Here is a 20316-nt window from a genome sequence, read left to right on the forward strand (position 1 = left end):
GGTAAATCTCCGATAGCTCCCTGTTTTCTTTAATAACGCTAATAGGCATAGATTAATTAAACTGTTCTATTACTTCCTTCTTTCTGCCAGCACCAGTTAGAAATCTTATTACCTGCTCCTCTCCGCTTGCCTTTTTGTCCCCAAGGTGCTTACATTCCAACCAGTTACCAAGGTTTCTCGGTGGCTGTAGCACAAGGTGAAGCAGCAGACAAGGCTGGCTCCTGTTCCCAGCCCTTGGCTCCTCAACCCCACCGACCTCAACAGGGTCCATGCGGGCATAAGCAGGGTCAGGATTAAGCCCGGTTTGTCTGAAGAGGTTCTTGTCTTGAAAGCAACAGCGGGGCTATTGTTGAGGCTGGATGCCCCCTTCTCAAAGGGACCACAGCTGTAGGAAAGGGAATTGTATACATCCATCACCTCCTCCAGGGCCCCAGGATGTATGAGTTAAGATTGCGGGATAGCATGCCTCGGCTCCACTGAAGGGGTCCTTTGAATGACATGTTGGATATACTGTTGCACATCTGGCCGCTGGATGATTGAATTGCTCCACGGTTGCATTTTCCAGACCGCGGGAATGTGTTGGTCCAAGGAAAAGGGGGGGGGGGGGGAGAGGGATGAAGGGGACGACATGTGGGAAAATTAGAGGGATGCATCCCGCGGGGTGGGGTGGGTTTGGATGGAGCAGTGGAGGGAAAGGGGGGGAGCAAAGGCAATGCTTTCACACAAAATGCCGTGTTGCCATCTGAAATCCACTCCAGAGCTTCCTGCTCTAATTAAATTTGTCACCATCGTTACTCTAATGCCTGCCATCCCTCCAGTGCTTTTTTGTTCTCAGGCATCCCAAAACACCACAGAGGCAAGGGCAGAATGTCCAGGTCTTCCGGGTTGCCTCTCTGGGAGCAAAATGCACTTGGAAGAGCGCTTTTGGATTGAGCAAGGGACACTGAGGCTGAGGGATCTGTGCACTCACACATAAGGTATCTCCTAGGACTGCAGGAGCTTGGGTGAGCATCCCAGGATGGCCCATTGGGCTCCCGCTTGGCTCCTATTGCCCTCAACCCCTCTGGACCCGCGCGGAAGCCGAGCATCCTTACAGGCACTGCATCACCTCCGCTCTTGGCACCACGTCTGGCCAACCAGCCCGTGCCAACCTAACATGAGGAGCCGTGTACAGGGCTGTGCAGGGGCAGGAGGAATTCACTAATTACTCGCGGCTCTGAATACGGCCCCTGAAGGCTGCCAGGGCGGCGTGAAGGGCTCGGAGCAGGAGACACAACCTTGCTTCATGGTGTCTTGTGTGTCAGCTCGCAGCGAACTGAATGCAAAGAGGCTGTCTGAGCTGGCAAACAGCGGAGCCCTTGGAAATTTAAAGGTGCAGAGCCTAGAAAACAAAGGCGCTGCTGAATATTCATCCCGGCGTCTGATCCTGCCGGGAGCAAAGCCCGCGCAGCCCCTGCGAAAGCTGATGGGAGGGACCCTTGGTTGGAACCTCATCTTTGGGCTCCAGCCCAAATGTGAGGGGGGAGAGCAAATTAGTCCTTAATGCACATATATCTTAGACTAAAACCTGATAAGGGAACTCTCCTATGTTAATTTACCTGGGTTATTTACTATCCTGATTGCTGAAGGTACTCTGATTAGCGCATGAAATATTTCTATACCTTCGGTCTGATTAACCCATATCTGCAAAATAAATATTTGTCTCATTATAGTTATGCGATCGTGCAATCAAAGACCCTATCATAATGGCAAAGGGAGAGCGTATCCGTGTGGAAAAGGCAGGGAATGGCGACACGGGGGGGGGGGGATGAAAAGCAGGGGCATAGCTGGAGCGTGGAGGGGAAGGTTTCATGGTCACCCAGAGGGGGTTGAGATGCCGGGGAGGGCACGGTTCTGCTCCCGTTTCACCGGTGCTAATTGGGACTAATCCCATTTGACTCAGCGAGAGGAGGGTCAGACCTTGGGAATCACAAGGGTGAGTCCCAGCAGGCTCCCTGCCTCCAGTCTTGTCTGAAACAGAAGCAGGGAGTTCCCGGCAGCGCGGTGTGTGTGTGTGTGTGTGTGTGTGTGCCAGTCTACCAGACGAGCTCCTAAAATAGCCCAGCGCACCAGGCTGTGGCACTGGGGGAGAGCGCAGAGGATGGAAGTGTTCAGGCTTCCTTGGCCCAGATCCGGGCAGAGGGAAGGCTGGCAGCTCCCTGCCCGAGGTGAAGGCGGCTTCAAGTGTGGTCAAGTGCTGCCACGCGTGATGGACATCCTCCCTCGGCGATGGGAGCTGTAAGTCATCTGGAGGAGATGATCCCCCCCCCCCCCCCTTCCTCTGCTGTTTTGCATATGCTCCATAAGGAAAAAGAGAAGAGTTTTATTGTAGCTCAAGTCAAGAGGTTGCTTTATGGCTCTTGGATCCCGGCGTAGAGAGGAAGGCGTCCCAGATGCAGCATATAGTAAGGCTTGCAGCGCCGTATAGCACTGCTGCATCGCGGAGCGGCTGCGAGCATCGCGCTTGCAAAAGAGCTGAAGTCATTTTTCTTCTAAGGGCAGGGGGTAGTGGGGAGGAAACACGAACAGGCAGCCCTGTTGCTAAGGAAATCTGCTCTTTGTATGGTCGTACATTTAGGTAATGCTAATGAAAGGCCATATAGTAGCGAGGTGCAGATGTCAGCACTGTGCACTCCTGGATATTTGATTAGCATTTCTTTGACTTTGCCTCCTCGAACAGAAATACCTTAGTACGTGGATGTTAGGAAGATAAAATCCCCCCTTCTCCTTTGCTGACAGCCCAGCAGCAGGGAAAAGCCTTACCAAAATAAGACACTCCATAATGAATATGTGCGGTTTCCCCCCCCCCAAACACACACCCCGGAGAGGATGAGAGCAAACATGTGATGAGAACAGAAATAGTCACATCACTTAATGCATTGCTGGATGGTACCCAGCCGGCACAGTGATGAACCTGGCGGAAGACCCGGTAGCAGCAAACCAGCATAGCATCCTATTTAATGGCTGGTGGCCCACAGATGGTTTTAACCTCGAGACTGAATCTCTCAGAGGTTTCCCTTTTGACTCGGCTGCTTTTGGAAGCAAAGGCTGTGTGTGGATGCTCTATCCAGGGACCCGGCACGTCCATGGGTTAGCTGGTGCGTGTGTACATACAGGGTGTCCGAGCCTGGTGATGTGGCTTCCAAAGCTCCAGAGCACCGTGCCCTGCTCTTGAGCATCTCTGAAGGAATGAGTCAGCCGTTTCCCTTCACACAGGAGTCGAGTGGATGCCCCTGTCTGAGTGCCACTAATAAAAGCACCCAGAAATGTGCCTCTGCGCTTGCTTGTCGTGCTTGCAACTGTCCTCAAGACCAGCTGCTCTGCGTGAGACTTCCAGAGAGCCACAGAGCGCTTGAATGAAGCCCTTGTATCTCTCTCCTTTGCTTTTGCCCTCTGTTTTCTTGCCACACAGTGCACCGTGGGCTCTGTTCCTCCTCTCCTTTTGCTCTTGCTCCCTGGGGCAGCGCGCGGTGTCTCAGACGCATCAGGACTGAGTCCAGCTTGCGTAAGGGATGGCCCCTTGAGGGCTAAATCCAGCAGCAGGGTGGCAGAGATGCCCCTGCAGCAGCGCCGAGTGTCTCCCCTCGGTGACAGCAGAGGTTTGCATGGCTTTTGGTGCAGCAGTGGGGACGTTTCCCTCCCTGCCAGCACCACCCCTCCCTCTCGTTGTGCAACATCCCAAGGGCAATTACAGCAGTGCTTACGTGGAGGAGCGATGTTGGGAAAGCATTTAAGTCATTTCAACTGCTCTGCTGGAGGCTCCCCTCCCTTAAGGTGGTTCCTGTTGCTCCTTCTCCCTCTCTCAACGTCCTGTGGCAACTCCTCACTGTCCCAGTGACCCTTCTTGGTGAATCCTCGGGCTCCTCTTGGCAAGGGGGAGCCTGCATTCCTGCATGGGAGCCACGTTCCTGTTGGATAACTTTGTCCTTTCCTTTCTCCATCCCTGCCATGCTTACTGCAGTGATTTTAAAGTTCCCACACCTTGACAGCGATGTGAGGGTTGTGGCTTTGAAAGCAAAAGTGAAAGGCAGGAAGATGCAGAGCTCTCAGGCTTCCGGATGCTTCTCTGTCTCCATCCATCTCCCTGGGCCCAGTGTAGGCAAGGCACTCAGTCTGAGCGTTACTCCACAAACATCCCACTGCAGGCTCTCTCTGCTCCTTCTCTTCCTGGCTGCTGTGGAGCATTCATGTGGCATAGGGGTTATGGGGCACTTCTGTGTATGCAGGAGAGACCTCCAAGCATCCATAGGTGAGGAAGGCTCCGGAGGGAGCTGGGATCAAGTCTATAACAGCCCCATGGCTGTGCTGGATGTCTCATGCTGGTCCAGGAAAGTTTAGGGACACTGATGTGCTCCCAAGGAGGGATGTGGAAGAGTCAGGCTATTGTTTACCCTAGAAAGCTGGTGAAAAGAGGAAGCTATGGTAAAAGAAGATAACCTCATACACATAGTGAAACAGCACCTCAGAATACATGATGAAGGTTACAAAGTCAGGCACTGAGGGTGTAAGAAATGCCAGTATTAAGGCCACCTGAGCAGCTTACACTGAGCAGTGGTGTGCATTCCTTAGGGCACAGTCTTAATTCTGTGGTCACGAGCTATTTCTTCCGTAGGGAGTGTGTGGGATGGATGGAGCTCCATGAAAAGCAGCTCAGTGTCCATCCCCCCCACTACTGAGCCTGCAACCCCAGTGCCTCATTCGCTGTGCATCATGCAAATCCCACGTGGAGGAGGAAATTGTTCCTCCTGGACTATCCTGAACCGCTCAATCTGCTCTCATCTATTGCTTTCCCTTCCTTCCCTCTTGTCTCTTCCACCTCCACGCTGCTGAAGGGTTGGCAGGGGGGAATAGCAAGATATCCCCCCCCCACCATCAGTAACCCTTCTGGGGTTTGCCCTGGGACCCAGGAGCAGGAGGGAATGCGCTCTGCAGCTCCAGGAGGGCTGCTGCAAGCGCAGCCCCCATGCTTCCCGCTGCCAGCATTTGATTTTTCCATCTGTTTTGTGTTTTGGTTCAGTGAAAGGCAGGCAGGAGAGGTGGCTTTTGGTGTGAACCTCCTGTCTGGCTGCGTGCGGTGTGTGGGACAAAGGCAGATTAGCATGGAAGGCCCCAGAAGCAAGCAGGAGTGGGCTGGGGACTTAGAAGACAGTGTTGCTTCTGAAGCTGCTGGAGAAGCTTTACACGTGTATGTGTTCACCGACTGAGAGCCAAGCCAGCTGAAGCCTGGAGGGGACAGATGGAGGAATTAAGGACATCTCAGCTGGGGAGTAGGACCAAGGGATGCTTTGCAGGGGAGCTGGCTCCCATACCTGAACCGCTTTGGAGACCAAGGCTGTGAGTTATCACAGCTTTTCTTAGCAAGAGAGCCCTCCACCGGAATAACGTGTTGTGGACATAAAAGGAGATGTGGAGAGGGAATATTTTCACCCTGGAAGCTGCTAAGGAACTTGCATTTAGCTGCTAGCAATCTGTTTCAAACTGGCTTTCTGTCCCGGGAAAGAGAAAGCAGAACAATCTCCCTGTGCTGCCCGGCTGTAAATTCTTTCCTGGCTTTAGCTGGGGAAGAACAATGCTCTCTCAGTGCAAGCCTCCCAGAAACCCAGGGTATTTTCTATGTCAGCCTTTTCCCACTTTGGAGAGAGCGGCCAAGGAGACCAGTCAAGTTGATCCCCTGCCTTTTATTCACCGACAAGTCAGTGGAGTGTCTGGTGAAGGATGGAGATGCTGCAGGTCACGGTGACACCCGCGTGACCGAGGCAGAGAGGCCGGGAAGCTGTTCCTAAGAGGAGGTTCAAGAGGGATGTGTGTGTAACAGAGCACAAAAGGCAAAAAGCCATGGTGGAACTTTGCATTTAGATGCCTGCAGCAGCAAACCGGGGAGCTTTCCATGAGGACTGATGCGTTTCCTGCCTCACAGCGTTTGCTCAAAGAGTGTTCGTAATACACCCGCCACTGCCAACCATCCTCTTCTGCTGGGAATTGACATTAGCGGCTAAATTCAGTGGTTTGCATATAAAAGGCACTGAGATTTAATTCTGTGCGATGCTGTCTTCGAAGTCCTTATAGAAGAGGTGACTCCAAGCAGAGTTACAGTGAGGTGTTGGGAAGCAGGGATTGGAGCGCTGCTCAGTGCGTGATCACAGCGCCCAGGAGGCGCACGTGGTGCGGTCAAGATGAGATGCTACAGGGTGGTCAGGTACCACAGGGTGATGAGATGCCATGGGGTGTACTCCCCAAAGATGGACCCGTCAGACCTGTGAGGTGCTGCAAATGGCAGTAGCCTCTAGCAAGCATCCATAAATGACACTTACTCGGAGGCCGGAAACAGGCAGGATTTCCTGGATGCAGCAAGAAGCGCATCCCTGATGCTAATTATCCCATTGTATGTGGATCCCTGCTGCAGAATGGGGGCTGCATGAGGTGTTCAGCCTTTTGAATGGGGAAGGAGAAAGGATGCTGACAGAGGGGAGATGGAGATTAGACTTTAGGTAGAAGCTCTTCCCTGTGAGGGTGCTGAGGCGCTGGCACAGGGTGACCAGAGAAGCTGTGGCTGCCCCATCCCTGGCAGTGTTCAAGGCCAGGTTGGACACAGGGGCTTGGAGCAAGCTGCTCTAGTGGGAGGTGAACTTGCTTGGAGCTGGATGAGCTTTAAGGTCCCTTCCAACCCAAACCATTCCCTGATGCCTGCCCCTTCAGCCACTTTCTCAGAAGTACCTGGGCTCTCCCAGCTGATGTGCCCATGCTGAAATAAGCCTGGAGCGAAGGTCCCCGTGGAACTGCTGTTTGGGAGAGGAGGTACAGCCTCATGTTCTGTTCTGTGGAGGAGTTTCCAAACCCAGGGAATGAGGATGGGATTTCATCAGAAGCAGATTATCCCATTTCTCTCTTCTCTGAGCACACTTCTCCCTCTGAAGCAGCACATGACAAGCAAGGCAGCAGTGGGGCATCTCCCATGTGTACCAGAGGGGACCGAGCATCGCTCCGGCTGGTTCCCTATGGTCCCAGTGCAGCTGGAGCAGGAGCAGGGATGTCAGGAGCAGGATGGAGGGGGAGCAGCCGGCTGCGGTGCTAAAGGGGCAGCACAAAGCACTGCCAGAACAGCAGGGGCTCTCGCTGGCGACGGCGGCAAATGGAGATGGAAAGAGCTGGAGAGGAAAAGACGCGGCACAGCTGGTCCCCTTCGGCTTTGATCTGGAAAGCACAGGGGTGTTGGCCACAGAGCAGGAGGGAGGGAGAAGAGAGGGGGGTGACTCATAAAAACATTGGTGTTTCCATGAGGATGCAGTTACCTGAGGACAGGAAGGAGGAGGGAACTTCCCTGGAAGAAAAGAGTCCTGCTTGTGCAGGAATCGCCAGCCCGCTTAGGAACACAAAGCTGTTTGCTTTGGAGCCCGGCGGGCTGGTTGTTTGCTGTGAGTTGGTGGTTATGTGCAGAGCAGAAGGTGATTTGTGTGCTTGTTGCTTCAGGGCAAAGAAAAGGAGACTTGGGGGGAGGGAAAGAAGCAGGAAGAGCTGGTTTTCTTGGGAGATGTGTTTGGAAAAGGGAGATCTGCTTCTCTTCACCTTCTGGGTGAGGGAGCAGGTCGAGGGGGATAATCCAGCCCTGGGTAGTCAAGCACACCCTAGGGTGTTCGTTTGGAGGCTCTGGTCATGGAAGGGCTGAGGTTTCACCTTCTTGAGCACCAACCATGGGCTTTGTGCTGGGGAGAGGGCTGCTCTTTACTCACAAGCATATAGATGTGCTCTGCATACCCATCTCTTCCCATTGCAAGCACAGGAGGACACGAGAAGGATGGGAGGAGATGGCCAACGCTGCCCTGCACCAAAGCACACTCAAACTTTATCTCATTGCTCCCTCTATGAGCCTTTGGGGGATTCCAGCCTTCTATACAGCATAGAACCAGCTCTGATTCTCATCCTGGAGGCAAAAATCACTGCAAGTAACACTCCCATCCCTCCCAAGGTCCTGCCACCACCCGTAACCACTGCACCACGTCACAGTGGTGACCCACGTATGTGTCAAACCTCGCCCCGCAGCTAAAAGCTGCTCCACAAGCACCTTTTGTACTAAACCCCGGGGGCCTTTAAAATGTGAAGCAGCAAAATGTAGGGCGCCGAACAAAGCTGACCCACTGGGGACCGGATGGGGGGGTAAAAACCCACAAGGAGGAGGGCTTGACACACAAAAATTGTTTTGTTAACAAAGCATCATTGTTCCCCTCTGAATCGGTTGCACTGGAGTGGTAGAAACACCCCATCTGGAGACAGATGGAGAGTTTTCCTGGCTAAAGAGATGGTGGGAGGAGGGTCGGCTGACAACCCAGCAGATAGCATTGTCTGCTGCTACCTTGGCGATGGAGAGGAGAAAGGGCTGGTGGCAGATTAGGCGTCCCCTTTGCATCCCATGCGGCTCCTTCTGCGCCCTGGGCCCTGTGCCTGGAAGGAGGCGTGCGCTCAGGGTGGCAGCTTGCAGCCCGGTGTAATCCTCTCTCTCTTCCTATGGGGCTGGATGGGTGAGGCCTATGGGGAGGTATGAGCAAGCACATCCCCCTTACAAGGTGATGTTGAAGGGAGATGGTCCCGTACCACGTTGTGTGCTGTGCCAGGGCTTTGTGTGACGTGGGCTGGAAACAGCATCCCAAAGGCTTGCAATTGGTTTTGCCACTGAGTTCCAGAAGAGTGGGATTTGGAATGAGAGGAAACCAGCATGGTCAGAACTGCAGGGAATAGAACTGGTGACAGCAACAATGCCACAGTACCCAGGGATGGGTGACCCTACAGACCTGCAGGACACCTGAGGACCAGCACTTGGAATTCCCTTGGCCACCTTACTGAGGTTGGGAATGAGTGGGGGAAAACCTATGCTGGGATGTCTGGGGCCTCTTAGCTACAGCACACACTGAACCGGAGGTGGTTTGTGGCAGCAGGCTCTGCTGTGCTCATCAAGAGCTCACCAACAGCCCCTGCTCCCTCTGCTGCCTTCTGTGCCTGATGGGAAACTCCAGGGTGGGTTTTGCTTTGAGGGATAGTATCCTGCCCCCCAGCCCTGAATCCCTGATTACTTGCTAATTGCTTGACACACTCTACTTGCGATGCAGGAGACAGGCTCACGTCATCCTCTGCAGTTTGCCAGGGGAGAGCGTGAACCTCTTTTTGCCTTGCCTTGAAATAGATGATGAAAAAGAATAGAGCTCCATCTGATTAATGTGGAAACTTCAGCCTGCTTCCCTGCGTTGGCATCCGGGCCTCGGCTGTCTTAGCGTCACCGTGTGGTTTTGGGGGGCAACTGGGAGCTGTTGGTGGGCTCCTCTTCGAGGTCTATCCATAATCCCCAGCCGCTGGAGACATTCTGGGTCTGTGCAGCAGTCACGGAAGGATTCAGGTGGTTGCATCGAGGCGCTGCTGAGATAATACCTCAAGGGCTCCTATTCAAACCCACTGGGGCCTTTACAGTTGCATGGTGGAAATCTATTCAGATGCACCATGGCTTTTCAGTGAGGCAGAGGAAGAGGGCAGCTCCATGCAGGGGGGAGCAGGGGACCAGCACCACTCAGATACAGCCCTTTGAAAAGGATGGAAGTAGTCAAGTTAAAGGTAGTTTGGGGGTTTGAGCCTTGCAGATGCAGTGACAAGGGATGCCTTGCTGATGCTTCAGCCCCAGCTTGTGCCTGTGAGCTTAAATACTGGCTTCCCTACCTGGCTCACCAGGTTTGCCTCCTGCATCACCTCTCTGGGGTAGATCCTGCCTGGTCCAAGCAGTGCTAAGGTTGCCCAGAGGGATGTGGCATGGGGGTGACAGGAAGGTCTGTGCTGTTGAATGCATGGGGTTCCAAAGGGTTTGCATCCATCATGGCACTGAAGGTGACTTTGGGATGAAGTGTGGCCTCAGGGCAAAGTGAAGGGAGTCTGAAGGGGGACTGAACACGTACGATGGAGTAAATCAGGTCAGATCTGTTCACCTGAGCTCTTGTGCAGGGGAGTCATTGTCCCAGAGGGAAGGGAGCTGGACTTTGGAGAAGCAGGGTGCTTGCACATCCAGCTCCTTCTTTTGCAGCCATTTGCCTGCCCTGGGCTGCTGGGAACACCATCCCCACAGCCTGCCCTGGAAAAGCATCATTCTGCTCTCTCTGATTTCAGGCAAGCTGGCAGGAGGGAGGAGGTGAGACAGGGTGGGCAGGTTCAGCTCTTGCCAACCACACAGTGCCCTTGATGTGGCTGTTGATGCCCAGAGCCCACCGCAGGCTCTGGAAGGAGAAGACAGGACCCAAGTTGCTGGTGATGCAGTAAAGCATCCCTGAGCACTGACACGTGCACAGCAGCAGGTCAGGATGCTGTTTGCTTTGCTCTACCACTTGCAAATCAAAGTACTCCCCTGGGGACCCATTCCACCCCCCTCCTGCGCCGCTCCATCCCCATCCCGGTTATCCCAGCATCACACACATGGCGTGAAATCTTCCACCCTGTGCAGAAAGGGGAGAGAAATCAGCATCAAATCTCTCATGAGGGGAAGCGGAGGGGATGAATTCACCTTGCTGAGAGGCTGGAAGGAAGCCGAGTGGATGAATGTGCTGTCGCTCATCACCGGTGTAGCAGCGCCCGGGGAGGTCGGATGCTTTCGGGTGCTGATGTGCTCTGCTCCTCTCTCTGCTTCCCGCACCGGGCTCTGTGAATCAGCATTTCTGCACTCGAAACCAGACAGGAGGGGCGAGGGGAGCCTGGAGGGGAGGAGGATGGAAAGAGGGGGGGGAACCTCATTGAAAAGGGGCAGCCTGTTTGCTGGGGGTGGTCTCATGCCGCGGATCCGCAATCTGCTCCCTCTGGGTTCTTCCTCATTACCGCCGTCCACCCCTCGTGCGCGCGGCGAGGTGATGCTTCCCCTTCCCCTTCTCCCTCCCTCCATCCCTTCCCACCCCTGGGCGACAGGGGAATGTGACAAGCTGGCACCGGGAAGGAGGCATGAAAGCGAATGTGATCCAGCTGCGGCTCCCGAGCTGGGAACCTGGGGAGATCCAGTTACAGCAACGGGGGGTTAGAACAAAAGGGATTGGCCTCCGGGATCAATTCCTCTCCCATTTTCCGGGCTGTGCACGTGCACGCGCGGAGCAGCCTCTGTCTCTGGCTCTGCAGCAAGAGCAGCCGCGGGGCCCATTGAGCACCAGAGACAGGTTCTTCTCCATAGGCCTCCACGATGCTTCCTTTTCCCCAAAGCAAGGAGAGCAGGGGGATCTGCTGGGAGAAGCCTAGAAATAGCAAGGCCAGGCTTTGCAGTGCTTGGAAACCAGGTTGGTGGTTGTTGGGAGCTCCAGCCTTTCCACTGCTTGTGGGCTGACCCATGGGTCTGGGACCAAGATGCTTGTGGCCCCCATGGGTCATTCCCTGTTTCCCAGGCGTTTCGAGGTGATATCTCCTCCCTCCATCACAAGGGAGCAAAACCCTAACCCCTAAAAAGCCTTTCCTATAACATTATGGCTGTGCCAACACCGTGTTAACCGAGATGCTTTTAACCCACAACCGTAACAGGGCTGGGGGCACAGTGAGTGTTTCACACAACTGGCTTGAGGAATTATCAGGGTCCTGCACCCTGGGATGCTTGGATGTGCTGTTTGAGAAGGGATTGGGTTTATTTGGGGTTGGTTGGGGGGGTTTAGTTTTGCCGTATTGCCTTCTCCCAAATGCTGCTGGGGATGAGCTGTGGAGAGCACAGATGTGCATCCCGAGCATACCGCAGCGAGGTTCCTGATTTAAGGACTGTGATTAACCTCTTCCCGACAGTTGCTAACCAGGTGCAGCATTGGAACGGGAAGGGGAGGAATCTCAGTGGGAACAGCCAGTTTTCCTCCATCACCTGGAGAGATGCGGGCGGATGCCATTTTCTGCTTGGAAATCAGGCAGGATTTAGGAACTATAAAGGGTGCAGGGACACCCCTTTTGTGTCAGCATTGCCCTATAGCTGCTTTCCGGAGCCCATCTCCTCCTTTCCAGCTTGGAATCCTTCAAACAAGGCGTTGATGCAGTGTGAATCTGGTGCAAAGCGTGCGGGTGTGTGGGATGATGGGCTGTAGAGCGTGCCCCACTTGGGAATGTGGATGAAGGGATGCTAATGAGAAACGAGGTGGAAAATCACCCTGGAATTCCTGCCCTTTGTCTCATGAGTCTGAGCTTGAAGAGCAGCATCCCTTGTGCAGAAAGTGCTGTGGTATCTCCTAGGCATCCCTGCATGTGTGGCCATGCACATGGATGTGGCCAGTCCAGGTTTCCATGGAACTTTGCTCTTTGGAAAGCTGGGTATCAGGAAAGAAAAGTGGTTTCCCATGGTTAGCAGGGAAAGGGGGAGCTATTGTGACTTCTGTTTAAACCAGGGTTAAACCAGGAGATGCCAAACTTGCTTGTTTTAGGATATATATGGGAATCAGGGCTGCCACTGGCTCCGAGGTCTGGTTTTCATGTGTGATGCTGGTAACTGCTGTATCCTAGAATCCCAAACTGGTTTGGCTTGAAGAGACCTTAAAGCTCATCTAGCTCCAACCCCTGCCATGGGCAGGGACACCTTCCACTAGAGCAGCTTGCTCCAAGCCCCATCCAACCCGGCCTCACCCCAAACACTGCTCTGGCATCAGGGTTGGTTTTAGATCAGCTTTGAAGGTGCCCACTTCTGGCACTGCGATACGTGTGTGCATGGGCTTCTGCTCCTTGGCTTTTGGAGCACTGGACTCTTACTCCTGTTCCAGCCATTGTCTGGCTGGTTTTGGGATTCCCTTATCATACCTCTTCCCATTTGCATCTCCCTATCTCTCAACTGCAGCCAAACCCCTCTATTTCCCCCCAAAGAGTAGGCTGCAGGCTGTGTTTCACACCGGAGCATCCCTAGGCAAGGAATAACAGTCGCTGTGCTCCAGATACTTGGTGGAGTCAAGAGCTGTGGTATCCTTTGGGGGAATAACAGGGAGAGAACGGGAAGGGGACCAGGAAATAGGGGAACTCCCAAAGCGAGCGGAAGATGGGCTTGGGAAACGTGAAAAGACAGGAAAACGTGTATTAAGACCAATTGAAAGCTGCTCTAACCAAGGATTTCAACTGAAACCAAAGCCTTGGGGAGGGAGGAAATGAATCGATTGTTATTTTATTGCTTGATATTGGGGTTTTGCTACAACGATGATTCGTTAAATGCAAATAAAGGGGTTTGAGGAAGCAGGATGGGGTGTGGGGGGGGAGATGGAGGACACACGAGGCGAAGCGAGTGCGATGTCGGTTTTGCATCGCTCGCTGCGTTCCTGGCAGGTCTTTTGTAACATCTGTTCGGCATAAACCAAACATCATTTCCATCGCTCGCCGCCTGAGATGGCTCCTGCGAAAACAGCTCCAACCTGTCCAGGAATTTGCCTTGGAAGTTGCCCTCCCCTCTCCTCACGCCGCCTCTTCTCCAGGGGAGATTTCCTTCCTGCGCTTCCCAGGGGCTCCATTAGCCCCACATTAAAGCCTTTTTTGACTTTGCTCTCAAACTCTCCATCGGAGGAAAAGGAATTCTAATAAACCGCTGGGAAGACTCTGCTATTCACTCTTTCCATGGAAACACGGCGCTGCCTCGGAGCACAGCTCCTCTCCACGGAGCTTGGGTCATGGCAGGAGGAGACCAAGGAGGGATGGAGAGATGGTTTCCATTATAAGAGACCTTTTGAGAGGGGTAATCACTGCTCTCCCACCGAGGAAAGCCTTGGAGATGGCAGGGGCCTCGGTGCGCTGCGGGAGCAGGGCTGGCCTCTGAGGAGGTAGTGATGGGAAGTGGTGATGTGCTGGGCATGGAGAAACTCATTAAAACAGCTGATTAGTGGCAATTAAGGCACCCAGGACCAATTCCCTCATCTCAATGGAAGGGATGGGTCCAGGAGGGATGAGAGCGATCCATTGGACCTGGTGCTGCAGGCAAAGGCTGCATAGAGGGTTTGGAGCTGAGGACATGGAGACAGGGTCTCAGGAGGACATTGGTGGCTCCTTATCCGGAGCAGAGCATCAGACCAGGCCAATACATTCCCCAAAGCCATGTTTGCTTTGGGAGGGGGTTTCTGGCTGTTCCTGTACCCTGGTCCAAGGAGGTCAGCACTATGCCCCCTTACCTAAAGCGAGTGGGTATCATTAATTCCTCTCCTTGCAGGCACAGTTGTCCTGAGCGTTGCTGCTGCAAGATGAAGGATTTATATCTATATATTTTAAGCGTGAGGAAGCTTGTTAGAAATAGCCCGAAGGGCAGAGTTAGGAAATGAAAATCCATTGGATCTGCTTGGAGCCGGTGCGTGGAGCTTGATGAGAGCTGAGGCAGGGCTGCCTGCTCTCTGCCTGCGAGGAGCCACGAGTGTGGGGTGTGTGACACTGGGTGCATGAGGGGATGAGAGCAGTCCATTGGGAAAATCAGACAGAAAGAGGGATGAAAGGGAGGGGAATGAGGAAGAGCTGGCTCAGAGCATCCCATGTAGGCGCTGGGGAGGTCCCAGGGACCCCAGGCCAGTGGAGCATGGCAAGAGCAGGCAAGAAAGGGATGCTGGCGGAGCAAAGCTCGTTCTTCTCAGCACTGAGGATGATTCCTTATCCTTGTAGGTCACAGTGGTGAGACACCGAGGAGCAACTTTGCTTTAGCAGCTCCAGAAGTGACAGTGCAATGAGTCATTATTTTGTATGTAGCCAGGGCAGGGGGTTACTTCCAATGAAGCTTCTGACTTTGACTGGCAAGTTGAGCCCTGTTCTTGCAATAGGGAGGTTGGGAAGAGGCTTTTTGGTGCTGGTTGTGATGGGTTTGTCTTAGCTTAGGGTGAGATCTGCTCCATGCAGGTAGGCAGTGAATACAAGGAGCATGGGGATGTATCAGCACCTATGGTAGGCGCTGTGCGCCACACATGGGGGTGCTCCAGAGCCAGATTTCATCAAGAGGCTGGAAACTCTCCCGTTCACACAACTGCTCATCAGCATCTTCTACAAGCTCAGATGCTGTAATGAGTAAAGTTAATTGCTGTCATAGGTGATGGTCTCCCACCCAGCCAGTGGTTGGGTTGAGACAGGCACGGCTGTGTTATGTAAATGGAGGTGATGTGGGTGCTGGCACCTCGGAGGTACTGAGGAGTCATGAAACCAGCTTTTGTGAACCCATAAATTGCAGTCACAGACTATAAATGGCTGGAAAAATCACAGCGTTTAATAAACAAAGTGTTTGGCACTGATTTGATTTGCATATGGGGCTCTCCAGGGTTTGTGGTTTCAGCATTGCTCCCCACCACGGTGAGGTCAGGGTTCAAGGAGAGGAGAGCTGAGGTTCTCCTGAAATCACAGCCCTCCCAGAGGCAGGGATTTCAAACATTCCAGTCTGGATGGACCAGATTGATGGATTGATGGGATTGCAGTGTAAAACTAACAAATGCTTTAGTCTTTTCTCAGTCCCATAGGAGATGATGCCCGTTGGGTGTGTGTCCCACCGTGGCTTTACTAGGGCGGCAATCACAGCCCATGGTGCCAAATGGTGAAAGAGCTCTTCCCTATGAAGGGCAGGGGGGATCAGTGGTTATGGGGGATAAATACAGGGTCCCCGGAGAGCCATGAGGTCCCGGCTCAGTTTACCATCCTACAGAGAGACACGTGTGAAGTCGGAGCGTGTTGTGGTGTATTAGCTATAAACAGCCAGGCTGGGATGGCACTGGGGAGAAAAAGGGATGGGGGAAAGCAAGAGCTGAGCGGTTTCCTTTGGCAGATGCTGGTTCCCCTTATGAGGTTGGGTCTGTTTTGCAAGCTCGATGCCTCCTATCTCAAGTAATTAACAGGGAAAAGAGAGGGCCTGGTTATCCATCCTTCAAGAGCAAGGGGTTGAATTGAAAGGCAGCGCCTTGGAAGTGGATCAAATAGCTCTCCAGCCCCCCGCGTACGGCTCGGGAACTTGCCGCCGTGCTGCGTTATCAAGGTGAACAGCTTTAGTTCAATTAAAGAGCGGCTCAGAGCGGCGGCGTGGGAGGAGGCAGGGATGGGCGTTTGCACCCTCCGGGCAGGAGCTGGTGTGCAGTGGAACCGCACGGCAGCGACCCCGGTGCGAGCCAGGGCTACCAAAGCGATGCTTCCCCCTTTGCGAAGGGACCAGCTCCTTTATCCTCGCCTCTGCGGCGGGTTTTATCCGTGGAAAAGCAGTGTGTGGGGAAGGATCGCTCTTTGTTACCGTCTCCTTTTCCCCCCTTCATTGCTTCTGAAACAACCCCCCCATTCCCAGCGATGAGCTCCCATCACCGTGCACCTAAATCCCTGCAGATGCACGGTGCTGGGAAGCCTGTATTTTCCCTGCCGGTTCCTGCCTGGGCTGCAGCTGGCTATGGCACACAGAGAGAGAAAGCTGCAGGTGTGATTTGTTCATTTGCCTCCACCCCCCAGCGCTGCCTCCCTCCTGCTTTCCCATCCTCTCTGAGCCCACCTTGCTCATCCCACCCCAGCGCATCACTGTGCGGCGAGACCCGCATCCCACCGGGGATGCAGTGCCGGCGAAGGGCTGGGATGGCTGGGGTTGGCTTGTGTGTGTATATAGAGGGGAAAGGGGGGGTTAATCTGATCCCTTGGAAAGGGGGGGGGGGAGGGAATCACAACTATAAAGAAGGCATCAGCCTCCTCCTTTTCCCTCTCCCCCGCTCCAGAGGATTAAGCCTAAGGGAAAAAAAAAACGGGGGGGGGGGAAATGTCTGCAGCTTTCTGTTGACCCTGCATGATGGCATTTTTGCGCTCTGTGTGCTGCCTCTGCTGATTGCTATTCCTGGCACAAACACACACACACAGCTCACACACACACACACACACACACACACACGCTCTAGCACGGCTCACACAGCGAGCCCACTCCAAATAACAACCTCCCCCCCCCCCCCCCAAACCATCCCCTCCAACCCCAAAAGCGTTGCCCCTTCATCCCCTATGGTGTGTGCGGGGAGAGCATCCAGCGCCCGGTGCCGCTCGCCCTCTCCTCCACCCCACTTCTCACCTCGTCCCCAGCTCCAAGCGAGCACTTTCTGCCGGAGCCGCCCGCAGCCAGAGCCCTCCACCACTCCTACCGCTGGCATTACATTTTCAGGCTGGATGCTATAGGGCCGTTTCTAATTACCTTATATCCCCTAGTGGTCTATGAATAATGGTTAGTGAAGGAGCTCAGAAGGGCTGCTGAGAAGGGAAAGGCAAAAAAAAAAAAAAAAAAGCAAGAAAAAAAAGAGGAGAATTGTGCTATTTCTCACGTTTTTTTTCCTAAGGATCTAATCTGGCTACTGTGCTCGGGAAGAGGAGGAGAGCGAGCCAGCAGGAGCGATTGGAGAGCGCGAGGACCATCGCAGGTATTGTTGCAAGCTACATCTTTGTGCCCTTTTTTATCCCCCCTTCCCCCCCCCCCCCCCGCTTTTCCTTATGGAAGAATTGATGGGGGTGGGGGGGATGTGGATGGAGCTTTATCCCAGATTTATTTTCCTCTCGTGCAACTCGTGTGCTGCTGTGATTGAAGGGATGCACGGCGCCGGGAGCGCAGAGTTTGGGAAGGGGGGGGGGTGTTGTACGTATGTGTGTGTGTGTGTGTGTGTGTGTGTGTGTGTGTCCTATGGAGGAAGGAGGAGGAGGAGGAAGGAGGGGGGGGGGAATTGTTTTGCTTTTCTGGAAGTAATAAAGGAATCTGCAACCGGTCCAACAAAATCCTCCTGACTTGCCGATGGATGGGTGTCGGAACAAAGATACAGCTGAGACTTGGAGTGTATGTGGAAGGGATGCATTCATCCCGCCTTGTCCTGACTCCTACTTTCCCCAAAAGTTGAAACCATAACAGGCGCGGGGGCTGCTTAAAGCCCTCGGGGAGTGGGAATCTTCCATGGGAAGCGGGTTGAATGGAGGAGTTATGGATGTGCATGGGGGTTTCTACTTACAAAAGTTGCGGCGGTTGGGCGCCTGGCTTCTCGCTGCCGTTGTCTGCACGTGAGGACGCTGCCTTGATGGATTCCCTTTCTTTTATTCGGTGGCTGGATGGTGGGGAAGGGAAAACAGAGCTGGATCTGCCAGATAACCCCTGGAATCGCGGGGCTTGCACATCTGGCTGCGCCTTTCCAAAGCCCCTCGCTGGGACTTTCGCCTCCCGCTTCCTTGTTCTCCCACGGCACATTTTTGCCTCCCCCCCGCTTCCCAAATCCACATTAATAAACAAACAAACCAGGGAATAACGGGGGAGCTCAGAGCCCTGCTGCTGGAAAAGGAGGGGAAAAAAAGGGGGGGGGGAGGTGTCTGTGTGTGCTTTTGTTTTAAATAGGGAAAGGGCGATGATTGAAAACATATGAATAGGATGCAGTGCGGAGCGGGCGTGTTACGGAGCGGGGGGGAGACGGAAAACTGCTTATACGACAGAAGCAGAGCTTGAATGAGTGTGGGGAGATGAAAGGAGAGGGGTCCGTCCCTCAACCCCGGCTGTGGAGGGGGGGGTGGCATTCCCGAAGGCAAAGGAATGCTCTCAGGGAGGGGAAACTCACTGGGGAGGAATAAAACCCAAACCTGGAGTGAAGCGTGCGGTTATATCCCATCCAACTTTGCCGGCTGCGGCGTTAACGGAGCTAATTGTAATCGTAAAATCCAAGGGGAAAACGCCTGTGTGGGAAGGGGGTGGGGGATGTCCCAAAATCCCATTCCCCCCCCCCCCAAAAAAAAAAAACCCCGATGTTGTGTTTATTTGGGTGGAAATAAGGATGGAGCAACGGCCCTGGGGAGGGCTGTGTTCCCCCCGGGAATGGCTCCAAAACCACGCCGGTGCTGCCCTTCCCTGCCTGCCCTTCGCTGCCTGCCCTGCCTGGCCTTGCTTTTGTGTTTGTTTGCTTCCAAGGATGGAGGTGGGGGGGGCAAGAGAAAGGAGCCAGGGGGGGTGTGAGAAGGCGGGGAGAAGCCGTGAGGGCGGAGAGCCGATTTAAATTGGACTTAATGGATTCCCAGGGCAGCTCTTTTAGATGAAAGTCAAAATAAGAGCCAAAGTGAATCTCAGCAGACCTGTCTGTTGCATTAGAGATGCAGCCTTCCTCTCCCTCCCTCCCTTCCTCCCTCCCTTCCCTTTTATTCTTTAAAGGAGAAGGGGGAAAGAAGTGTTATCCATACGGAAGACAGTGTGGAGTTTCTCGTTCCTATAATGTGAGCTCTAATTGAAGAACTTGCAGCCTCTTGGGAGAGCCTTTACTGATCGCTGCTTTTGTTATTCACGCCGTGCTCTGTTTTATTGAGGGTTTTAAGGGGGGCTGACTCAAGTCTGGTTGCGCCAGGGGTGTGATACTGTGTGTTGTCCCCCCCCAAGCTGGCTCCATAGGCTGCTGATAGGGGAGTCCTCCCAGGGGGGCTGTGTGGTGTTGAGGAGGAGATGTGCAGCTCAAAGAACCCCAGGAGCTGATGGGGAGATGCTGCAGTGGGGCCTCTTGTCCTCGCAGGACCCCCTGGGCAGTGGGATGGATGCTGCCCACTGGGGATTTGGGGGGCCCTTTGAGCCCCATGTGGTGTCAGGGTACCCTAAACCTTCATGGTGCAGAGGGCACAGTGTAGCCCCACTGTCACTGCTCTCCTGGTTCATAGGGGTCCTGGGTGGCTGTCTGCATCCAGAGCATCACCCGGAGGGGACAGGCATAGTGCCAAAGCCACGTGGATCCTCTGCCTGCTCAGGGGACACGGGCACCGAATGGCAGGACCTGTGCCAGGTCCTCCTGCCTTTTCCATTGCCCAGCAATTCGGGGTGGGGATGGGAAGTGGACTGGTAGATGGAGCTCCCCTTATGGGGGTCTCATTGCTCCCATTCGCCTTCCCAAGCCCTCTCGGGTGGCCACAGCATCTCTGTGACCATGGGGCTGTCCCCAAGCCCTGTGTCCCCATGTGGTCCGACGGTGATGCTGTGCTGGTTTGGTGCAGATCCCTGTTGCCCCCATGTCCCTCTCCAAACCCTTTTGCAGCTATACTTAAGCTCTACGTGGATGAAAACAAGAGCCACGAGCCCTGAGGATGCTCTTGGTGGTATTTGGTGGCTGTGGGACTGAGTCTGGCTTTGGATGACGATGTGTGAGCAGGATGAGGCTCCGCCAGCCCATCAGCTTAGCGTGGAGGCAAAGCAGTTAACCTGGACGTCTGATCTCCCCAAGAGCTGTGTATTGACCCTGACAGCGATGCATCAGGAGCGACAGACTCTCCATCATCGATCCCTCTCCTCCCATCGCCAGGTGTCGACACTGACGGTCGTGGAGCCGGCTTTCATTTCAGGCCTCTGGCTCCAGCGTG

General features: G+C 54.0%; 1 protein-coding gene across 1 annotated transcript in view; it reads left to right on the forward strand.

Moving 5' to 3' along the window:
- Window positions 1-20316, forward strand: part of RAI1 (retinoic acid induced 1) — a 70472-nt gene that overhangs the window by 16116 nt on the left and 34040 nt on the right. The window contains exon 2 of the mRNA XM_062618982.1: window positions 17295-17375. The gene's annotated coding sequence lies outside the window, so the exon portion shown is untranslated. The remainder of the gene's footprint in view (window positions 1-17294; window positions 17376-20316) is intronic.

This window comes from Pezoporus occidentalis, unplaced genomic scaffold (genome assembly GCF_034315485.1).
Source record: "Pezoporus occidentalis ecotype Australia unplaced genomic scaffold, CSIRO_AGI_Poc_V1 ctg208, whole genome shotgun sequence".
Lineage (NCBI taxonomy): Eukaryota > Metazoa > Chordata > Aves > Psittaciformes > Psittacidae > Pezoporus > Pezoporus occidentalis.